The sequence below is a fragment of the Myotis brandtii genome, unplaced genomic scaffold, assembly GCF_000412655.1.
Source record: "Myotis brandtii unplaced genomic scaffold, ASM41265v1 scaffold23, whole genome shotgun sequence".
NCBI lineage: Eukaryota > Metazoa > Chordata > Mammalia > Chiroptera > Vespertilionidae > Myotis > Myotis brandtii.
In genome coordinates, this window is record NW_005358649.1 from 6115832 (window position 1) to 6123582 (window position 7751).

The following is a 7751-nucleotide window of genomic DNA, read 5'->3' on the forward strand; positions in this document are numbered from 1 at the left end:
TAATATTTGTATGATTGTAAAGATTATCTAAAATGTTTTAATTTATTATGAAATTTAATTTGTTTTTATATTTTTCTTTAAAGCATATAGTTTTTCCCATTCTAATACTAGTAAAATATACTATTGTCCTTTGCTAATTATTGTAAGTTAGGTCATCATTACATTTTCAAGATAATAGCTCTTCTAAAATATCAGCCCTACATAGACTATGCACTTAAAGTTGTGTAATTATGGATTATCTTTTTATAAATATCTATATATATTATTTATATTTATATATAGGACCTTTCAACCAATATGCATATAAAAATACATATATATTATTAAGTGCCAAGGTTTGTAATCACATGAAAAGCATAGCTCAAGTTTTATAAATAACAAAAAAGTACATGAGTAATAATATATAAGCATACATTAACATTGTTAAACTTCACTGAAGTATAAAAAATCAGAGAAAGATCATATTCTAAAGAAAGATAATTGTAGGAAAAATCTGTGTATTATTGCTTTTATATACTATATCTCATCTAAATAATTTTATAAATATTTAGAAAAAGAGTTTCTTTTCAATGTATCTCTTTTAAGCAGTGAAATAAAAACAAGTTTATAATTTAATATGACCATGATGAAATGAAAAAAAAAAACAAACCCATAGATATTCTTAGTGAAGTTCTGTAGGCAGAGACAAAACAAATATATAAATTTACCAGAGGATTGTTTATGCTATATGTCTACATAAAAAAAGAAAAGAAGGAAAGAAAACAAAATTAAAAGCTATGAAAAATAATCCATGTGGCATATTTTTCCCAAAAGGCAAATAATATTCTCAATATATTTAAATAAGTGTTGTTCAAAAAGCAAGTATATGAGGTTAGCAGTGCATTTGCATAACGCAATCATTTTATTGGTAACAGAGTGTTTTGCTGGGCTTTTGCAGCATCATTGCAGATGAGATTTAATGTGATGTTCACTTAAATATGGAGGCTTGTCTACATGTATTACCCTGGTGAAAACCCTGCTTAAAATTGATTTTTAAACGTGTAATATTTTTATCCTGTATGACTTCATTGCCAATTTTATGAACAGTGAGTTTTTCAGTCAATAAAGCTGAAAGGAGCAATATACAAAGTTTTAGTCAGGCAAGGATGCAAATTGAGAAGACGATGAATCTGATAACCAAGGCAAACATTAAACACTCAACAGCACTTATTTTGCAACTCCAACATCTCCCTCTAGAAATGTTGATGTGAATAAGTTCTCATGAAAACTTGTGGTTTTTAAACTGGTTTCTTTAATTCCTCGCTTAAGTGCAAGTTTGTTCTCCTCAAGCCAAGAAAAAAAAAGGTAACAACATTTTTTAAAGATTTTATATTTTTAGAGTAGTTTTAGGTTCATAGAAAACTTGAGAGAAAGGTACAGAGATTTCCTGTATACCCTCTCTCCCCCTGCCCGCTCCCCACACACATACTAAAAAAAAAACATCCCCCACCGGAGTGGTACATTGTCACAATTGATGAACCTGCATTGACACATCATAATCACCCAGAGTCCATAGTTTACATTAGGGTTCACCTTGGTGTTGTGTGTTCCATGAGTCCCAACAAATGTGTAATGACAAGAACCCATCATTATGGTGTCATACTGAGTATTTCCCTGCCCTGAAAGTCCCCTGTGCTCCACCGATTCATCCCCCAGCTCCTGGCCCTCAACCACCAGCAACCACTGATCTTTTTACTGTCTCTACAGTTTTGTCTTTTCCAGAACAGTTGGAATCATATAGTATGCAGCCTGTTCATATTGGCTTCTTTCATTTAATCATTCATGGCATGATAGTTGATAGCTTTTTAAAGCGAAATACTATTCTATTGCCTGAATGGTTTATTAGTTAGCTCACCTACTGAAGGGCATCATGGTTGCTTCCAGGCTTAAGCAATTATGAATCAAGCTGCTAGTTCTAGAAGCCAAAACCTGCGGTTATCCGTGACCTTCCATCTCTTCACTTCCCAATAATCATATCCATCACTCTGGCTCTTAAATAGCCCCTGAATCTTCACCCCTCTTTCCATCTCCACTGCCAGCACCCTAATAAAGACTACTCTCATTTCTTGCCTAAAATCTTGCAATAGCCTTTTAACTGATCCACGGATAGTTTCTTATTTTCTGTATAAACTACACTGCAACGGTAGTAGTTTGTCAAAAGCACAAATTTTATTAAAGTCCTTCTACTGTGCCTTGCATTCCCCACCTCCCCCACTTCTTATACACACACACACACACACACACACTCACACACATTCACACTGAGAACCCATGGGTGTGTTGAACTGTCTCTCATGATAGGGCCTTTTTACATGCCAGGTTCTTAGTCTCTGTGTCTAAACGTTCTTCTTTGTGCCTAGATAACTCTTCATTCTCTTTCATATCACAGATAAAAAGAATATTTCCTCAGGGAAGCCTTTCCTAATACCTCGGTCTTTCTTATATGCTCTCAGTGAACAGTAATGTGGGCACCTGAACCCAAATCCCATGCTTTCAATCAGTAAGGTCCCCATCATGCTCAGCTCATTTCCTCCTTCAGTGTCTCATAGTTCAAGAAAGGCTACACTATTGAATATAGAATCTTATTTTTTTAAAGTTTCAATTTTATTTTAAAAAAATTTAAATTTTTCTTTATTGTTGAAAGTATTACAGATGTTCCCCCTTCCCCCCATTGGTCCCCTCCACCCACTCCACCCCCTCCCCAGATAACCCTGCACAATTATCTGTCCATGGCCTATGCACATATGATTATAAGTTCGTTGGTTAATTTCTTCCTGCCCCCTCACCTTCCCTCTGAAATATGTCAGCCTGTTGCATGCTCCAATGTCTCTGGATCTTTTTTGTTCTTCAGTTTATTTTGTTCATGAGACCATGAACCTAAAGAGCAATAACCTGACCAGTATTGAAAAGAAGAGTTTCTGTAAAAGCATTTAATGTTTAACAGTTTTTGCTTATGCCCCAAGTAGACACTTAATAGAGGAGAACCCATAGGATTCCCAAAGCTGTGCTGTAAGAACAGGTACACCAGGTGCATTCGTTAGTCAGCATGAGTCCTGTCCAGAAGCAGGGCACGTGAAATGAAACAGTGACATTGGGAGGGCTCTCCCAGCCATTAGCCCTCGTGGGAAAAATACAAGAACACAATAGGTAACTTGGCAAGTCATCTTAGCAAGTAAAAGAGTAAGTAAGAAATCTTCTGTTCTTGGAGAAAAGAGGTGAGATGGACTAATGAGGCAGCTTAGAGAGGTTTGCATTTTCACTATTTGTGCCACGGGATAGATAAAAGAGCTCCTGTCTCCAAGGCTTGTCACTCCATCACCCTTCACAACACTAAATTCATTAATTTATTTCCTCATTTTAACAGCTAAGGATGTTATCACTGACGCTGAGGTCACTGAGAGGGTAATACTACTTTAGTGGCGCTAATGAAAAGGTACAGTGGTGACATAAGTTAATTGCATAGTTACTACACAATTACCAATTTGTGCTCTACCGATGTTAACAGAGAATGGAAGACACTGAATACTGCCTGATATAAGAACAGTCTCTTGGTAGGATGTGACATTTTCATGAACAGGTTTACTCACATAAATAAAGAAGATTCGGGCAAAGTATGTTTTTCCATGTGTACTGGTCCAGTGCTGCTTTAAAATGGACCTTTCTTTGTACTTTCCCTCTTAATCATTCAGGTCTCAAATACCTGGTTACTAGAATTTAAAAAAGAAAAATGAATGTCCAGCTACAAAAATAGCTCTTTTACTCCTAAACTTTAGCTTAAATTTGACTTTGTTTTCCTATAATGAAGTATCATATGATATGTAAGAAGTACAGCGGGAAGAAATAGATTAGGTTTCCATAACAGAAAAAAATCTCATTAAAAAAATTTGTTGGATGAAAGTAAATCTCTGTTACTAATATTTGAATAGTTCTTTACTTCCACTTATTTTTCAGGATCTTAGTATGTGTTTTATATTAACATTTTCACAAATCCCTGGAAAAGCAAAAAGTCCCTATTGTTAAAAAAATGTTTTTATTTATTTTAAGAGAGATAGAAAAACATGAGTGAGAGAGACACATTGATCAGCTGCCTCCTACATGCCTCCCCCACTAGGGATCGAGCCCACAACCTGGCATGTACCCTGACTGGTAATCGAATCGGTGACCTCTTGGTTCCTGGGTCAGTGCTCAACCACAGAGCCCACACTGGTTTGGGCCTATTTTTTTAAAATACTTTTTTAATCGACATCATTGAGGTATAACTGACATATGATAGAATTAATGTATTTGGAGGGTACAGTTCAATAAAAATAGACCAATTTTAAAGCAAGGTTTATTTGGTGGTTCTCTAAAGGCTGGCTTCAGTTAGCACTGGGAATTGATTGCTCTATATGGTCATCCATAGCATCTCTAAACTCATCTCTTGAGAAATTTAATTCTCAGAACACCAAGCGGAGTGCATATCTTACCTTTCACCTACACAGCTATCCCAGTAGAGTGAGCATAAGAGTAAACTGTCAAAATAGTTTTGTGCTGAGAAGTTTTTGGTTATGTCGAAATATAACACACACATTTGCTGATAATGAGGCACAATGAGCAGAGTGATAAGAATCAAAACCATGAATGCTTGGCATTATGCAATCAAAAAATATGTATTAGATACAGTTACCTGTGGAGAGTACAGACAGTAATGAACAGAATGACACAGTCCCTAAAATTTGTTTCTTCACCTTTCCTAACATTTTATAAGTTATTTAATACTATGTACTAAACCAATTCCTGCTTAAACTAATACAGTTAAATCTGTTCTCTAAATGCTAACCAACACAGCTACTAATGCTTGCTTTTCTATTTGCCTGCTCCCAAAGTATTCTGTCTTTCACTGAGTGTGTCTTGACTGCTGACTCAGTATATTGTCTACTCTGTAGAGTACATATGGGATTATTTCCCTCTCCATTGATGGGAAAAGCAATTTTCCAGTTGTTTAGGAGCTGAATAGAATACTCATTGTGTAGAAAAGTGACCTCCATGATGCTTGTTCTTAAGTTGTTTCATGCTCATAGTTATACGTCTGCAAAAGAATATTCAAGTTAATACCGGGCTGTGTCAGCATTGGTTAGATCAGGTTCTCAAAGTGTGGTCAGTGGACCCACAGCATTAGCATTAGCTGGAAACTCGTTAGAAATGCAGATTCTTGGGTACCAACCCCAGACTTACTGAATCAGAAACTCAAAAGGTGAGGCTCCCAATCTGTAGGAACAAATCTTCCAGGTAATTCCGATGAACCCTTGGTTGGAGAAGCTCTGCACTGAATTATGCTTAGATAATAAACTTCTTGTGACTTAAAATGCCACGGGTTAATGTCTTGCCCATGCAGGATACTTTTTGTGTGTTACCTAGCTGTTCTGTGATGTCCTCACTTCAGAACCCAAGTTGAAGGAACAGGGGTGCCACCATTTTAGGTGGGAAAATATATCTGGCAATTAAATGTCCTGGCCTAGAAATACACATGTCGCTTCCAGGGATTCTCTCTACTACACTTACCAACCAGGATGGTGACCTTCTCACTTGCCAAAGAACCAAGTGATCTAGGTTTATCTTTTACTCTTGTAGCTAAGAAATATTTGAATTTTCCAACTCTACAAGTCTCCTAAATTTTTCTATTCACTTTTACATGTTAATCAGCTAAATCACTTCTATAAATATGTGGTGTTTTTTCATGTATCATTTTGCCAAACATAGCCAATATGTTTCCTGGCAACTCATGTAACTAGGTGTGTATAATCTGACTTCCAAGTTAATATAAACAAGAGTTTACCAAATACTTCACTGAAACATTTCATTTGGAAGTGTGTTTCAGTCTGCTGTCTGTGTCATGCCCTGGGGGTGGTAGCCTGCCAAGAGCTGTCTCTCTGATTGTTCCAGTCCTATTGCCCCCCAAACACAAGCGAGCTCCTCTGGCCACCAAAGCCAGGTGCTCAAAGGGTGTCCCCTGTGTAGACTGCATGTACCCACTGGCTTTAGTGGGGCTGTGAAAGAGCATGGGGAAGGGGTGCACCTGCCAGCACTAGCAAGGTAGATGAAGTGTGCAAAAAGGGTGCCCACTAGTACATCCATTCCCAGAGAGAGTCCCAACAGGCCCCTGTGGCAACCTAAGGACCTAGAAAAAGAACAAACAAAGCCCAAAGGCAGTAGATGGAAGGAAATAATAAAGATCAGAGTGGAAATAAATGAAAATAGAGACTAAAAAGTCTCTAAAAAGATAATAGAAAAGAACAGTGAAACTATGGAATGGTTTTTTTTAAAGATAAATAAATAGATAAACCTTTAGCTAGGATCACTGAGAAAAAAAAAGGGACAGGGATAAAATAAATAAAAGCAGAAATAAGACATTATAATTAATACCTAAGAAATACTAAGGATCATAAGAGACTAGTATGAACAATTATATATGCCAACAAATTGGACAATCTAGAAGAAATGAATTTGTTTCTAGAAACATACAACCTTCCAAGACTGAATCATGAAGAAATAGCAAATTTGAATATACCAATTACTAGTAAGGAGATGGAATCAATAATAAGAACCTCCCAATGAACAAAAGCCTAAGACCAAACATTCAAAGAAGATTTAAATTTATCCTTCTCAAACTCTTCTGTAAAATTAAAGAGGACATATTTTTAAGAACATATTAGCAAATGAAAAGAATATATACCACGATCAAGTGGGATTTATTATAGGTATGCAAGGATGGTTCAACATCCGCAAATCCATCTACATGATATATCACATTAGCTTAATGAAGGATAAAAATCATATGATCATATCAGTGGATGCAGAAAACACTTTTGACAAGATACAACATCCATATATGATATTTAAAAAACTCTTAATAAAATGGATACAGAAGGAAAGCACCTCAATATCATAAAGGCCATGTATGACAAGCCCATAGCTAATAGCATACCCAATGGTAAAAAACTGAACTTTTCCTTCTAAGACTAAGAAGACAAGAATAAGCCACTATTATTCTACATAATATTGGCCGTCCTAGTCAAATCAACCATTAGGCAAACAAAAGAGTAAAAGGCATCTAAATCGAAAAGGAAGAAGTAAAACTGTCTCTTTTTGAGGACAACATGATTTTATATTTGGAAAATCCTAAAAGCTCCACTAAAAAAACTATTAGAAGTAATAAATGAATACAGTAAAGTTGCAAGATACAAAATCAATATACAAAAGTCTGTTGTATTTCTATACATGAACAATGAACTAGCAGAAAGAAAAATTAAGGAAATTATCTCATTTATAATTGCACCAAAGAAAATAAAAAACCTAGGAATATATTTAACCAAGGAGGTGAAAGACCAGAACACTGAAAACTATAAGGAAGTAGAATTTCTCGACACCCCTTGAATCTTCACTTGGCCCTGTGGATGGTTTGACTGATGGGATGTTCACAAACATATGACTAGATGTTTAAAAAGTATTAGAACATTGGGGCTTGCCTTCTTTTGCTTCTGGGGACCCTGAGACCACCGAAGGAAGAAGCCCTTGCCGCCTGAAGGACAAGAGGTCAATTGGAGAGAGAGGGCTGCTCAGCCATCTCAGCTGAGGTCCTAACATGAGCATAAGACCACTGCAGGTCACCCAGCCTCAGCTGAGCCTCTCAGAACTGCCCCTCCCAACCCCCAAAGAACTGTGAGACATAGTAG